The sequence below is a fragment of the Diplotaxodon limnothrissa genome, linkage group LG6 (assembly GCF_057381915.1).
Source record: "Diplotaxodon limnothrissa isolate DT_005_m linkage group LG6, D_limnothrissa_male_GT1.1, whole genome shotgun sequence".
NCBI classification, from domain to species: domain Eukaryota; kingdom Metazoa; phylum Chordata; class Actinopteri; order Cichliformes; family Cichlidae; genus Diplotaxodon; species Diplotaxodon limnothrissa.
This window is the reverse complement of record NC_140601.1, coordinates 20397082-20413155: the sequence shown is the minus strand read 5'-3', so window position 1 is coordinate 20413155 and position 16074 is coordinate 20397082. Positions and strand designations below refer to the sequence as shown.

Sequence of the window (16074 nt, the reverse complement as noted above, 5' to 3'; positions counted from 1 at the left end):
AATCTGCGAGTTCGATTTGGCCAAGATTTTACGCCAGCAGCCCTTCCTGATGCAACCATCCCCATTTATCTGGGCTTGGGACCAACACTAGGAGTACACTAGGCGTTTGGCTACCCCATTTGATTAAAAAATTCCTTTATAATGTGTGGAGGGCTACTGCACAATCAGGAAATGCTAAGAATTACGCGCAAAAACCCTGTAACTTTGGAAACTATGCATTTGGTTTTGGCAGTTGAATATATAGTGTATGCTCGATTATATAGTTTTTGGTTGCTTCTCTTTTTTTTGTTTTTTTTGGGGGGTTTTTTCATTTTGTTTTTATACAAGAAAGTTGGATTTTGGCCTCTAGCACATTCAGAATAATTCTACATAATACATTTAAAATAATAATATAATTATATAATAATATTTAAAATAATATTTACTGATGAGAGAAAAATAATAAATAATAATCAATGGAACGATTACAAAAAATAGAAACTGTTTTATTGTAAACTACATGTATATTCCTTGAAGACACACTTGATTAAAAAATGTTAACCTATCTATTAATGCTAATGCTTTATTAACTGCAGCTTTCATGTGAACCAGAGCTGGATCCAACATTCTCCAGAAATATCTGCAGCAGCGCAGAACATGATAATTTATGTAAGGGCTTGTTTGTGAGTTGAAGGGGGGCAGATCAGGGAGAGCTTGTGTCTGTGTGTAAATCATGTCTTGCCATATGCTGCCTTCCTCTGCAGTGCACATGGCTAGAATTGATTGTCAACCATCTTCAGCTCACAACAGCGTGGGCAGGAAGAGAGACAGCAAGGTCACAACCAAGGACTTGCCACAATCAGTGATAAGCTGTGAAGGGGGGCTTATGTGTCACTGCACAGCTGCCGTTCTACATTCTGAGTCACAAGCACGTCTTTGCTGCTGCAAAACATCACCTTAATTACCTTAATGCCACACTGTATCCCCGTGTCTGGAAGAATTCTGCTGTGGATGCCTTAATCTCAGCTCAATCTTCAATCTCTTCTTATACTGTTAGACGGGTAAAATCAGAGGTTTGCCCTTCTTATCTGTTTTTTATTTCCTCTCAGGTTTAAGTGTTTTATGGTTGAACAGTTCAGAGGGAAGGAGGTTTGCCTTGTGATGGACAACATGGCTAGGGGCAATTGTTGCACAGGGTGCTCGTCATGCTGAACCAAGCCCGGAGCAGGTGAGGGGGATGATTTCATGTCTGCGCTATCTGGAAGGACCATCCCAGCTGCCAGTGCACAGATACGCAAGGAGAAAGCAGCTGCTTCTGGGCAGCTGTGGTGTGGTTCTGAACCACGAGCTGCAGGCAGCTCAACAGACTGGCTGTGAATCATTCCATCCTGACAAGTTGAGCAACAATCTTGAGCAAGTGCAGTGTTTACCATTATATATACAGAAGCCTTGTGGTCCCCAAGAGATGTGCTAAATTTTAATGTTAGCTTGCTACAGAAACAAATGCATTTTTGTGTTTGAATAACAGTGAAACAGCAGCTTGTTTACTTATAGTTGAGGAAGACATACAATATTAAAAAAACAGGGAAATCACACCAAATACACTGAAGTGAAGGGCTAAATTCAATTCAATTCAATTTTATTCATATAACACAAAATCACAACATCAGTTGACTCAAGGTGTTTTATACTGTATGGTAAATACACTATAATAACATTGGGAAAAAAAACATCGAATAAAATAAATAAAATTCCAAGAAGGAATTACTGGAAGTGCAGAAAGCACTCAAGGAGGAAAGAAGAAAAATGCAGGAGACAACAAAAAAACCAAACCTGAAAATGCAAGGACAGAAGCTAAAAATCTCAAGAAGGAATTACTGGATGTACAAAAAGCATGTAGAAAGGAGCAAAAGGAGAAACGGGCAGCAAGAAATGAGATGGAAAAAGAAGGAATTGTCAGAAGCTCAGAAAGTGTTGGAAGAAGTGAAAAGCAAAATGAAATGGAAAACACAATGGATTATGCTGGAAATATAAAGAACAAATTGCTGGAAGTCCAGGAAGCATTAGAAGAGGAAAACAATGGAAAATGGGAAGCAAAAAGGCAAAGTGAAAATATGAAGAAAGAAAGTCCAGAAAGAATGTGAAGAAGAGAAAATTGATGTGATGGGGTTTCAGACAGAGCTGGTAGACACTAACTGGCAAAGAAAGTGTGTAAAAATGCTGGAAGAGACGAAAAAACAAGAAAAAGAAGTAAAGGAGATGTTTCAAAGACAAAGTAAACCTGGCACAAAAAAAAAGCAACCCCACCCCTCCCAAAACTGACATCAGTTCTCAGGTCTACATGTTATCTGCTTTTTATCTGGTGCACCTGTGGATACAAAACAATAACACACTTTTCTCTATTTAACAGCATTTTAACACAACGGCTCCCAGCCAGGGTTGGAACCACACGTATTAAAGCTGCCCTGCTAAATTCTGTCATTTGAGAGCTGTTTTATGTTGGGTGAAACACAACAACAGTTAATGTATCACCTATAATCACCTATTGTTTTAGTGACATAGACAAAAATTATAGGTAATTACTAAATGGAGAAAGCTATATATACACAAAATGCAGTTTCCTGAAGTGATGATTTCATCTATTAACATAAAAAAGTTATCCAAAAAAGTTATTTGCAGAATTGTTTTATTTAGTCAGATTGGTGGTGGATGGTTGGTTGGTTTGGGGGGGGGGGGGCATCTTAAACATCTTAAACTGTTCATGCTCAAAGCATCTTAACCTAAGTCCAGACTTTGACTGGTCCCCTCCAAAAGCTTCATTTTATTTATTCTTTTTTTCTTGGAATTCTGAAAGTACTTTCAGAAAGTAAAGTAGGCTACTTTCCAGCTTTCCAGCTAAGAGATAGCAGAAACAAGAGTTGCCATCTTAATGTTACGTGTCCATGCATCTGTATTGGGATAGAACACACAGATACACCAGGATCAAACTTTTTTTGATGTTCTGGTCCATTTAATGTGTCAGTGAAATTTTCTAAATGTGAGAAGGACTTAATGCACATCGTGCATAGATGTGTCTTTAATTTATTGCACCTGGCAACAAGCTTGAATCAGATTTACTGACTACAGTACTGGGATGGAAGTAAACCTTTTAGTCTAGCTTGGCATCCTGGTACCAGGACAAAGCTGATTAACAGACCTACTGAGCAATACAGTCACTAAGTAATTAGGTTTATCCACCAGGTTTTTCTACAGGGAGTGCAGAATTATTAGGCAAATGAGTATTTTGTCCACATCATCCTCTTCATGCATGTTGTCTTACTCCAAGCTGTATAGGCTCGAAAGCCTACTACCAATTAAGCATATTAGGTGATGTGCATCTCTGTAATGAGAAGGGGTGTGGTCTAATGACACCAACACCCTATATCAGGTGTGCATAATTATTAGGCAAAGTCCTTCCCTTTGGCAAAATGGGTCAAAAGAAGGACTTGACAGGCTCAGAAAAGTCAAAAATAGTGAGATATCTTGCAGAGGGATGCAGCAGTCTCAAAATTGCAAAGCTTCTGAAGCGTGATCATCGAACAATCAAGCGTTTCATTCAAAATAGTCAACAGGGTCGCAAGAAGCGTGTGGAAAAACCAAGGCGCAAAATAACTGCCCATGAACTGAGAAAAGTCAAGCGTGCAGCTGCCAAGATGCCACTTGCCACCAGTTTGGCCATATTTCAGAGCTGCAACATCACTGGAGTGCCCAAAAGCACAAGGTGTGCAATACTCAGAGACATGGCCAAGGTAAGAAAGGCTGAAAGACGACCACCACTGAACAAGACACACAAGCTGAAACGTCAAGACTGGGCCAAGAAATATCTCAAGACTGATTTTTCTAAGGTTTTATGGACTGATGAAATGAGAGTGAGTCTTGATGGGCCAGATGGATGGGCCCGTGGCTGGATTGGTAAAGGGCAGAGAGCTCCAGTCCGACTCAGACGCCAGCAAGGTGGAGGTGGAGTACTGGTTTGGGCTGGTATCATGAAAGATGAGCTTGTGGGGCCTTTTCGGGTTGAGGATGGAGTCAAGCTCAACTCCCAGTCCTACTGCCAGTTCCTGGAAGACACCTTCTTCAAGCAGTGATACAGGAAGAAGTCTGCATCCTTCAAGAAAAACATGATTTTCATGCAGGACAATGCTCCATCACACGCGTCCAAGTACTCCACAGCGTGGCTGGCAAGAAAGGGTATAAAAGAAGAAAAACTAATGACATGGCCACCTTGTTCACCTGATCTGAACCCCATTGAGAACCTGTGGTCCATCATCAAATGTGAGATTTACAAGGAGGGAAAACAGTACACCTCTCTGAACAGTGTCTGGGAGGCTGTGGTTGCTGCTGCACGCAATGTTGATGGTGAACAGATCAAAACACTGACAGAATCCATGGATGGCAGGCTTTTGAGTGTCCTTGCAAAGAAAGGTGGCTATATTGGTCGCTGATTTGTTTTTGTTTTGTTTTTGAATGTCAGAAATGTATATTTGTGAATGTGGAGATGTTATATTGGTGTCACTGGTAAAAATAAATAATTGAAATGGGTATATATTTGTTTTTTGTTAAGTAGCCTAATAATTATGCACAGTAATAGTCACCTGCACACACAGATATCCCCCTAAAATAGCTAAAACTAAAAACAAACTAAAAACTACTTCCAAAAACATTCAGCTTTGATATTAATGAGTTTTTTGGGTTCATTGAGAACATGGTTGTTGTTCAATAATAAAATTATTCCTCAAAAATACAACTTGCCTAATAATTCTGCACTCCCTGTATATCCCCCGTTTCTCTTTCCAGATACTCCGGTCAGTTAGTCAGTTAGAGAAGAGCAAAACTATGGCCTCAACCCTAAGTGAACACTTATAAAAAGAAGAAAACATAATATTAATAGAAATAATACTGTTTTCCTTTGACAACATGTCAGCTGAGTGGGATGTGCTCTGGCTTCTACAGTGTTGCTGCAGGGACAGTTGGCAGGCAGAACTAGGAGACACCTGTGGGTGGGTGGTGAATTGGTAGCCTGTTTAGAGAGTATGGGGACTATTCAAAACTGCTCCTGTGTGATGTGACATTAACAGCAACAACTGTTAAGTGCAAATTATTTGCACATGGAGTTCCTGCATTTAATGTATCTTCTTTTAAAGAAATAATATCTTTACTTGATTCTGTGCCTCTTTAAAAAAAAAAAACAACAACAATTTTTTCTGATAGCAAATAAGCTCTTGTATTACGTTTTAGAACTAGACTGACACAAATGATTAAAAAAAGTAATATGTACTTTGGACAGGCAAACATTTGTCCTCTCTGAAACAATGTCTAATAATAACAGTAAGGTAGGTGTAGTAATTTAGTGAAATGTGTAAAAAATAAATGGACATACAGAATAGAATACAAACACATTTGTACATTTCTAATGAGCTTGAGAATCAATATTTGGCATGGTCACCTTTATTCTTCAACACTGCCTGAACTCTCTTTAGCTCTGTCCTCTGTCAAGATGATCTCACACTGCTTCAGTAATGTTGAGTTCTGGGCTCTGGTGAGGCCAGTCCATGACTGATAGTGCTGCATTGTGTGTTGTTCTATCCAGGTATGATTCTACTACATTGGCAGTGTGTTTGGGATCATTGTCATGCTAATAAACGAAGCACTTGCCAATCAGATGCTTTTTTAGATAGCATTCACATGGTGGATCACAATCTGATGGTACTGTTCTGTGTCCATCAAAGACCCCCAACACCACTGGATGAAATGCAGCCCCAAACCATGACAGAGCCTCCACTGTGTTTTATGTATAGCTGTAGCCATTCACTGTTGTACTTCTCTACTGACCTCCTCTGTCCATTACTGATGACAGTTTGAACCAATAAATCGAACATTTGGATTCATCACTGTGTTGTGCAGTGGTTAGCACTGTTTCCTCGCAGCAAGAAGGTCCTCAGTTCAACTCCACCAACTGGCCAACTTTCTGTGTGGAGTTCGCATGTTATGTGTTTGCATGGGTTCTCTCCAAGTACTCCAACTTCCTCCCACAGTTCAAAGACATGGAGTTAGTAGGGTTAGGTTAAGCCTCTGGAGTCCAGGGTATAATTGGCTGTTTTGTTTTTTACTTTTACTTCTATATTTTACCTTTTAAAACTGTTTACCTTGCCTTGTTTGGTATCATTCCTTTAAGCACAAGCTCACATGTCTGAATTTACAGTTAAATGAAACTTTTCTTCTGTCATTTAATGGTCGAGCATTGTACAGCTACAAGCATTTCACCCCCATGTCATACTGTGTATGGTTGTGTGTGTGTGACAAATAAAATTTGAATTTTGAATTTGAATTTATGTTTTCCTATTGACATACTGTATTAACATAATTGATCTAAAATCTGACATAAAAAACATAAAATCTAAGTAGAAAAAGTTATATGTTTTACTGTAAAAATCAGTTTCATAACTTGAAATACAAATAGATAATGTAAGTTTTAAACCTATGCACAAGTTTTGCAAACTACAAAGTTATCTGCAACTATTTACCTAAAATGCAGCCAAATGTTTTAAGCACTTTTTATAACCATTTAAAACAATTTACAGAACAATCAGGTGTTCTGCATCACATAAGATGCCACTCAAATTATTTGTGCCACCTCAAAAATAGTTTGTCCACTATAAGACAGTTAATCACATCACAAGCCTCACGCCTCCGGGTGTACCACGTGTATCACATCTCCTGTTTTTCACCTGGAGGCAGCGTTTACATTGTAAACCGCCTTTGGTGGCTTTTTGGCAGCAACTGTGACACTCAGCAGTTGCCTCATTGTTTTGACAAACACAAAGAAACAATCGAATGCACTACACATGAGCTACACAAGACAACACAATAACTATACACTCCATTTTTCCACCAACAGGAAAGGGGTGTTTTCTCGCAAGCAGACAGTGCTTGCTAAAGCTGTCCTTAAAAAAAACGCAGTTTTTACCATTTATTCCGGCAGTAAACATGACGATTTTATTCAGAAAAAAACACTGCGTATATTTTTTTTATCATAACTCTGGTTTTATGTGGCCTATCAACACCCTGCTAACACATAAACTCTGTACTGGTGACCCATCCAGGGTGAACCCCGCCTCTCGCACTATGCCAGCTGGGATAGGCTCCAGCCCCTCCACGACCCTGATAAGGATAAGCGGAAGAGAATGTATGGATGGATTCATCACTCCATTAGACATGTTGCAACTGACTTTCAGTCCACTTCTTGTGTAATTTGGCATACCTCAGTCTTTTCTCCTTACTGTTTCCCTTCCTTAATAATGGCTTCCAGTTTTAACTTTCAAGTTTTATAAGAATTATGTGTTGCTCATGAAAACCTTTACAGTGAATGACAGGTGGAACTTTCTAAGGAATGACAAGAGTGTGGTGTCACCGTGCTAATATACAAAAAAACTCTGTAAGGCCTTCAAAAAGTGACACATGGCAACTTTTAGACATTGTTGACTTGGTTCAGCAACACTGGCAGCACGTGAATGTGTAGCTTTGTGTGTGTAGACATAAATAATGTAGGACTGACTTACTTTTATCATCTAATTTCTATTAAAGTAATACCAATTCTACTAGGAAAAACTTTGTTGTTGTTTTTTAGATGCAATATTTTACATTTTTCTTTGTTACCACTGTGATGACACCACCACCTTTTTTCAGGTCATAAAACTCACATGCAGAGACTGAACCAAAATGCCATTCATTTCAACACCATTCAAGCATCAAACATGACTGCAGTTTTTCTGGTGCAGTTACTAGGAAGAAAAAGTTCAGGCAGACATAGGCGTCCGTGGACCTACACAGGCTTTTGTCCAACATGGACAATAATTCTGTGGAAACTACAGTCATGTCTGTGGGAATATCTGGATATGCATTTACAGGAAACTAAATGAATGAAGCTGAAACTTTGTTTGTTTTAACTCAATTACAAAATCTTAAGTGAAGGATCAGACGTACTGCAGGTCATCATGCTTCACCAGCAGGGGTCATCCTCCGCTCCATACCTAACAGTGCTGGATTTAAGCAGTCAGTGGTAATAAAAAGTATAAGTAAGAATGTTTCAGAAGCAACTATGTACTAGCAAGTCAACTTAACCTCTTCTGGGTGACCTGGAAACTCTAAGAGGGCTGCGAATCCCCTCTTTAATTAAGGGTTGAAAAGGTATTTAAAATGCTTACATTTCAGGGCTGGTTTAAGAAAAAAAAAAAGGTCTTAATAGCTGTCCATGCCTACTGAGGCTTCAGTTGGGGTGGTGTAAGGGGTGGATGGAAACACCTGCAGCATGAATGCAAGAACCACTTCTTGAACCTCTCAGAAGCAGTTGGTCTCCACGGGAACAGCAGTAGACCATGATTGGCCTGGTCCAACCCTGCTGTGCCCAGAGAGGTGCACTGTCAATCTTTGTATGGAGTGAATGTGCACACACACACACACACACACAGACACACGGCATATGGTTAACACAGTCTAAAATGTGTGTTTGTGAAATGTGAAATAAGGTACAACAACACAAAGAATTCAAAATTTTATACTCCCCTCTTTTTCTATAAACCACTGTACACCAGGCCCCTGCTGGGACTTAAACAATTAGGCTACGCGAGATCCACAGTAACAACTCCCCCTAGTCTTTTAAGATAACTACAGGAGGAGGGGCAGAAGGATGACATCTTGTTAGGGGGGGAATCCTGTGTCCTCATTTTGTGTATTGGCCTAGTCTGTGTGTATCTTTTACCCTACATAAAGGCTTGTGTGTTTAGATTGCCTCAGGTAAGATGTGTAAAATTCCACTGGCGATTGTGGGAAGTGGTGCTTGTCCCAGCCTCACGATGATCCCCAGCAGTTCTCATTCATTCCTCAAACGGTCACCCTTTTCTCCTACTTTGAGACTAATGTAAGGAAAGCCATAAATCTGTGCTTACATCACAAGTCCTTTCAAATGACTCCAACTGATTAGCAACAAGTGACTAACACCGAAAAAAAAGCTTTTGCAAATGAGGTCATGCCCTCATGTGGCTTCATTGATAAAAATGTGCAAGCCCATTAATTCAGATGTCATAAAAACTCTGTTGCACAGTTTTACATCTCCAAAAGTGTAGAAGATGCTAACTAGTTAAATGTTTCACAGATGTGAAACGCTTTAAGAGTCACCCTTCAAATGATTTCGTTAGTCTTTAGTATCTGAAATCCTGTTTGATCAAGATCAATAGTACAAAATTAAAATTTTCTCTGAATTTTCACATTTGCAGTTTTAGGGCGCTGAAAATGCTTTTTGTTGTTATAAGATTTTATCATTGCGACTTGGATCAGGGCAAACATTTTACGTGGCATGTAAATGAGTAAAAGAAGATGACTGATTTAACTCTGCAAAGAGCTTCATGTTTGAATGTGCGCTCTTAAAGCCCCCTAAATGAACTTAGGTTTTCTAAGTTTACATGTAAATCATATAACTCAAGAAGACCAATATTCTTTATTTGCAGCACATAAATAAACAAGGCTACTGCGGCAGCAAGAAAAGCTATTTAAATCCCCCACTAATGGTCATCAGCACGTTTGCATGAGTGTGAAATCAGTCAAGTGACAAGTGTGCCTGAATTGTGATGACCCTGTGTCAGCATGGGGCCACAGCTCTGTGTTTACGGAAGAGGTGATGGCACACGCCACTATTCCTTTGAAATCCTGCAAGGTGAGAGGAATAATGAGATAATCTCTGCTTTACGAGTTACAGTAGCTGTAATGGGAAGCAGCCCAGCAAGGAGCTCCTCTGCTGGAATGCTGACAATACACACAGCAAAAAGCAATGACTGCACTGCTGGAGCGCTGCAAACAGCGTTTCATCATCGTTTGACTTCATATAGTGATGTTGTTAGGAAACACTTAGTTACTAACAAATCAGTGTTTAACATTATCATGCTTTTGCAGTCAGGTTTCTGGCCACTTGGCAAACACAAGCCCAATGTTCACTGTCCAATAGCTCGTGGGAGAACGATCTGGGCCTTCGGCTGTTAAATGATCCACTGTGTTCACCAGCTTGTTGCTAACTGTTCCGGTCTGTGCTCAGTTACTGGGAACATAGCAGACAGTGGTTTGTTTGTTATGGGAGCCAAAAAATGGCAACCAATCCATTCAGAGTAAACAAAAATCATACATTTTAGGACAGGACGATTAAACAATCATCCCCAACTTTACTATGTTGCTTCTATTTTTTTTAAATAGTGATTGAAGCTGTACAAGCATTACAGAGTAAGTGTTACTCCATAATGCAGAAACTTGTAAAACATTGATATGTATCTTGAATATTATTTAACCACATATTGAGGAGTGAGAGCATTTCCTTGTTTATAGGGCCAGCCTGAAGGAAAAGGGAGAAGGAAGGAAGCTGTCCAGTCCAAACAACCCCTGAAAGTCCCACAGCACTGACTGCTTGAAGACCTCATTCAGTGGTGGCAGTTTGAGTTTTACTACCAAGCTTGAAGGCATTTTGATGGCAGATCATGAAAAGGGAAGAGAAAGACAAGTTGCAGTGTTGCGGTGCAACACTTAATCTACAGGTTTGTCCCAAATTAAAGGAAAAGGAAAAGCAACACATAATATCTTAATAAGATGAAGCCTGGCCACCATGTGCCAGCAGAACAGATTTAGAAAGCTTTAGAATTGTTTGGCAACTGAATAATGTGCTTTAAAGACAGCCTGGTGTCTGAGTGACAGCTTTGTGCTTCAGTGCTAACGTTGAGAACAAGGTCCGTTTGGATCCGTGCTGCAGTCTACAGTGACTTCTCCTTCTTCTCACGCTGCGTCTTCCCCTCCCCCCAGTGTGTGTAAAAACAAATCTCCTTTTCTCTGCTGAGCCTGAAAGTATTGAGTCAACAAATGTCATTGCAGCTAGGCAGGGACTGTGGGGAAAGAGGTGGGGTCTTAAGCCTGCAGTACAGATAATAGCAGATTATTTTAAGACAAGATCCACCTGGTAACTAGTTAGTTGGCCTTTCTTATGTGGCCAAATGGACAAATCGGCTTATGTTAAAAAAGTAAGGTTGAGGTGATAAGGCCTTCATTCATTTGGATTTGCTTTATTCCTCGAAGAAAAAGAGAAACACTAACACACTTTTCCCTGACAACCGATAATCCTTCCTAATGCTATCATCATTGGTGAGATTTATGAGATTACCTTTAGCAGTTTAACACCAAACAGACAAACATACACACATGCAAGTTGCGGCTACCTTTCAGAATCCTATGACAAAAACAGCAGTTGAAGTCGCCACGGGGCGATCGTGGCTCAAGAGTTGGGAGTTCGCCTTGTAATCGGAAGGTTGCCGGTTCGGGCCCCGGTCTCGGTCATTGTGTCCTTGGGCAAGACACTTCACCCTTTGCCTACCGGTGGTGGTCAGAGGGCCCAGTGGCGCCAGTGTCCGGCAGCCTCGCCTCTGTCAGTGCGCCCCAGGGTGGCTGTGGCTACACTGTAGCTTGCCATCACCAGTGTGTGAATCTGTGTGTGAATGGGTGGATGACTGGATGTGTAAAGCGGTTTTGGGTCCTTAGGGACTAGTAAAGCGCTATATAAATACAGACCATTTATTAATATTTGCCACCTTCCTAACACTTCTAACTTGTGTTAACTCAGCAACATTCCAGGGCTGAATTTCTCTTTTAAATCACCCTGATCCCCTTTCCCTCTCACACTGCTCTCTTTTTTCAGGCCCACGTGGTGAGTGTCAACAGGAGGTGGGTCTTGGCAGACACATGAAGCAAAGTATGCTGCCCGCAGACTTGTCTTACAAGTCACTCTAAAAATGAACCAGTCGGCAGACTAGAATGAATTTCCAACAGCAGTTGGAAATTCATTGCTCTACCGATTGGACTCCATAACTGGCCACATGTTGTTGTTTCTGCAGTGTTCTCAAAAAGGGAGTGCTCTTACACTTGAGGGAAATTTCTGCAAGCTATGACAGAAAAAGAAAGAGATAAACTGAAAAAGGGAGGGAAAAAACCCCTTAGTCACTTGGCTTCCTGTCTGAAAAAAAAAGGAAGTGGGTGGAGACATTTTCTACACTGCCACAGTCAGATAGCTGAAACCAGTGCAATATTCAACAGAAAAGTATACTCTGTCTCAAACCCAGAATCCGGATCCACTCCAGTTCTTCAGGGCAATCCTAGTGTTCACTATTGTGTACGGCTGAGGAAAGAAGAAAAAGGAGGGAGCATAGGGGGGAAGGAAATCTGCCTCTTTGTGTGGGAAGGTCTCAGCAAGAAGGTGATTTTGATAATTATTTGAGGTAGACACCAAAGCAAGGCTCTTCCTCCTGACCTCCAAACAGCATCGTTTCCAATTTCTGTACCTCTGCTGCCTTACGGGAGTCACATATGAGTGTGCTTCTGAGGCTGCCAAACAGCGACACCCGGGCTTCTCCTGATGATGAGAGCCGACGTCAGACTGGTTTCCATGAATATTGATGTGGAGGATAGTCTGTTTCATAGAAGAACAGAAGGAGGCAAGATGGCTGCCTTTAGGATTTGTTAAAGAGGAGATCCAGACGGTTTGTTGGAATTTCTACAAAGTGGAGGGACGTGAAAGGCAGGTGAGAACTGGCTCGGCACCTTAATAATCCGTTTAGCCCTTTCCCCCCTGTAACCTTGTGTGTGTTTTTGGTGGTATTTAGTCAGATGAAGTACAGCAGATGCCCCACATCGTAAAAAGCAAGAGCCAACATAATAAGGGGGGGATATGAGATAAAGCTACTCCAACATGGCTGACAAATTCTCTCTTTTTTTGTGCCAGCTAAAACTGAAAGACAGCAGTTGTGTTTTCCTGTGTGTGCTTGTTGCTGCATTTGAATACATTATAGAAAACAGTGGACTTGTTCAGGAGTTAGTTTTTTTTAAAAGCATAATTTAAATGCCTGTGTGACACTACCTTTACTATTCAACCCTGGCTTTTTCCTAAACACATTAAAAATGTATTCAATATGTAATATAACAAACATTTTTGTATAAGTGACTTCCTATTTGTCAAAACACATTTGCAGCATTTATGTGTTATTGACAACTATTACAAAATCATAATTATGATTGTATTGTCTTTTTTTTTTTTTTAATTCAATATGGATTCAGATTTAGGTAGTTATCCACTTTGGTTTACCCCATCCTTTCTCACTGATGTATATGTGCATTTTTATTCTGTTCAGCCTTCAGTAGGAGAGTAAAAGTCCAACCTAAGCATGTCCAGTAGTAAGTGCACAGAGTCTGCATGGCAGCAGAGCTGAAATAGCTTCTGGCTTTGTGTATATGAATCAGCTTTCATTGCTTTCACCACTGAATGACGAGCAGACACAAAGGCAAATCCCAAGGAGAAGCAAAGGAGAATAGAATTGTGGTGGCAGAGCGTAGTGTAGGTGGACAAGGTCAGAAAGCTATGAAGGAAATGAAATTCAATCCAACTGCACCATTAAGTGGGCAAACAAGACTGGTAATTCTGGAGATTTCCCTTACTTCCTTTAGAAGTTGACACTAAACACAAGGTTGTTATCAGGGAGCAACAACAAACATCAATTCTAAAAAACTGACCAACTTGGTGACTTCGCAAGACTATTTTGTCTATTTTAATGCATTACAAGGAGTAAGCTGTCACAGCTAACAGGGTGTTGTAGGTTTTGGATCTAGCTGCTGACATAAAGATTATTGACAACACAATGCAGATTGTGCCTGTGACTTTCAGGGTGTATGAAATGTCATTATTTTAAAGGAATTGAAATAAAAAAACAGCTATGTTGCCTTGTATGAATCGCAAATTAACAGAAGTACAATAACAGAATGATAGCAGTAACACGATCATGTATAAATCCTCATAGTTTTAAATACATGTAAATTGAGCTTTATTATAGGACGCCAAGTCTCCTATTAATTATCAAATGCATAATTATTTGTTGTTTCTGCTTGTGTATGTGAATTCACCTAAGATTAACATCTGAATGGCTCATTAGTATAACAAAAATATTTCGGAGGCTTCCATGCTAGGCTTGTGTATTGCGCTAACTGCAGTCGTCAGATAGCCATGTGGCCTCAGGGTACAAATTAAACAAAAGGAAGATGGAGACTAATGACTGACATTTAATTTGGCATCACACTTTAACAAGGCTATCTGAAGAACTTGTGCTTCGGTTTTTATCTTTAAATCAACACGAAAGTTTTCAGACACTGACTATTAGTGATCCATAAGGGCAAGATTAAAAGAGGTTAAATAGACAGTGAAGCTCCTTGTCAAATTACTAAAGACATTTACTAAGTTTTGGTTACAAAGTTGTATTTTTTTTCCTTTGATTGTCGATGCAGGCCATGCAGTTCCTGCACTGTGGTACAACTTTTAAAAACATATCTGGTGCTAGTAGAAGAAGATACTATTTAAGTCACAGAGTTTAAAACCAGCAGTAGTGGTATACACCTCTTGCGCAATACCATGCCTGTGTTTTGACACGATGAGCACGGTCACTGGCTGTGTAGCATCAACAAAAGTTCTTAAGCAAGAGTGCTCTCTGTAGCATTCATAAAGAATGTTGTGACTGCATGAGATCAGGTGAGCCAAGCCTTTGTGTGTGTAAGTGTGTACGGTGATCCCATTGCCCCACATAAACTAACAGACTGCAGATAATGCTTAGTGTGTCATTTGAAATACCAGACATTGTACTTTGATGAACAGAAATGAACCCACCTCATTTCTTGCTATGAGAGTGCACTATTAATCTCAGTTGTCTGATGTTATAACTTGTGGCTATATCTGCACTTAGTTGACTTTCCATTTTGTTTTTATTCTGTTTGCAATTCCGGTGCTCAGACCACCATACAAAAATATCATTTATGTCTGGTATGTATATCTTTTCTAGTCATCTGCTGTGTGTGACTGAATTTCAAGCTATTGCCATGTTCAATAACTTGCAAGGGAGTGTTTATATACGCAAATGTAAAATGCATAAGCCGCTATTGAAATGTATAAAATAAAAGTACCACCTTTGTGGATATACAGGGGTTGTGTCAGCTTTATGCAACTGACCCTTCAAGTTTTCAAACTAAAACTGGGTCAGCAAGCTTTCACAACATCCAAGAATGTGCACTAGTGTGGATGCTAAGTATAACAAAAACAATGTGGATCTATCCCATGTTTCTCTTTCTGTTCAGCTGGACTGTGCAAAGGATTTATATGTGCTAATCCTGACCTGCACAACTAATGCTACATAATAACAGAAATAAAAAACAACCACCATCTAATAGTTTTGCAGTTTTATATTTCTCTGCATTGCTGCTGTTACATCAGCAGCTGAAAAGGCATGAAAGCATTAATAGGGCTACAGGGGGCTGAGTGGGGGAAGGGCCATATAGATCAATCACATGCACATAGCTTCTCTCATCTATCCACACCTACAGATAAAGCCTCACGGGTGGACTGCTAGTTCGTCATGGTCTTAAGTTCCCTTTATGTCACTCCTAGGGCAAACACAATATCACCTTTGGGAAGATTGTCCAGTTGCCATAGCATTCCACAACAATGCTGTCTACTTAAAATACGCAAGCCTTTACCCAAGCCCTCACCTCTGACCCTGCCCTATCCAACCCATGTATTATTTTTCCAACCAGGAGCCATTTCAGAAATGACACAGAACAGGTCCAGTGGCAGGCTAGACATTTTAGATTGCACTACACCTGGCTGGCCATAGCTCAGCTGCTTTCCTAAGACAAAATGGCGAGATACTGAGTGTTGTATTGATTTCTGCAATATTGATTTCCCTTTTGTCTGCTGCTGGGGTTTTGTTTTCCTATAGAGAGCAAGGGAGTAGCAGCAAGCCACTATCAGATGCTTCAACAGTGGGATCACTCTGTGAGAACGCTGTCACTCATTTGAACATATCTTAATGTTCAAATGAGTGACAGTGAATTTACAGTTGGATGCAATTTATCATGAAGTGTGTTTTGACTTACTGCTGCAAAAATGTTCACATTGTTTTAGCATCAGTGAAACCTGTAGAGCTTTGCCATTTTTTTAGT

At 40.1% G+C, this 16074-nt stretch overlaps 1 protein-coding gene across 1 annotated transcript in view; it reads left to right on the top strand.

The window, feature by feature from the left end:
• The first annotated feature begins 12183 nt into the window (after nucleotides 1-12183).
• Nucleotides 12184-16074, top strand: part of tet2 (tet methylcytosine dioxygenase 2) — a 28923-nt gene continuing 25032 nt past the window's right edge. The window contains exon 1 of the mRNA XM_085356920.1: nucleotides 12184-12620. The gene's annotated coding sequence lies outside the window, so the exon portion shown is untranslated. The remainder of the gene's footprint in view (nucleotides 12621-16074) is intronic.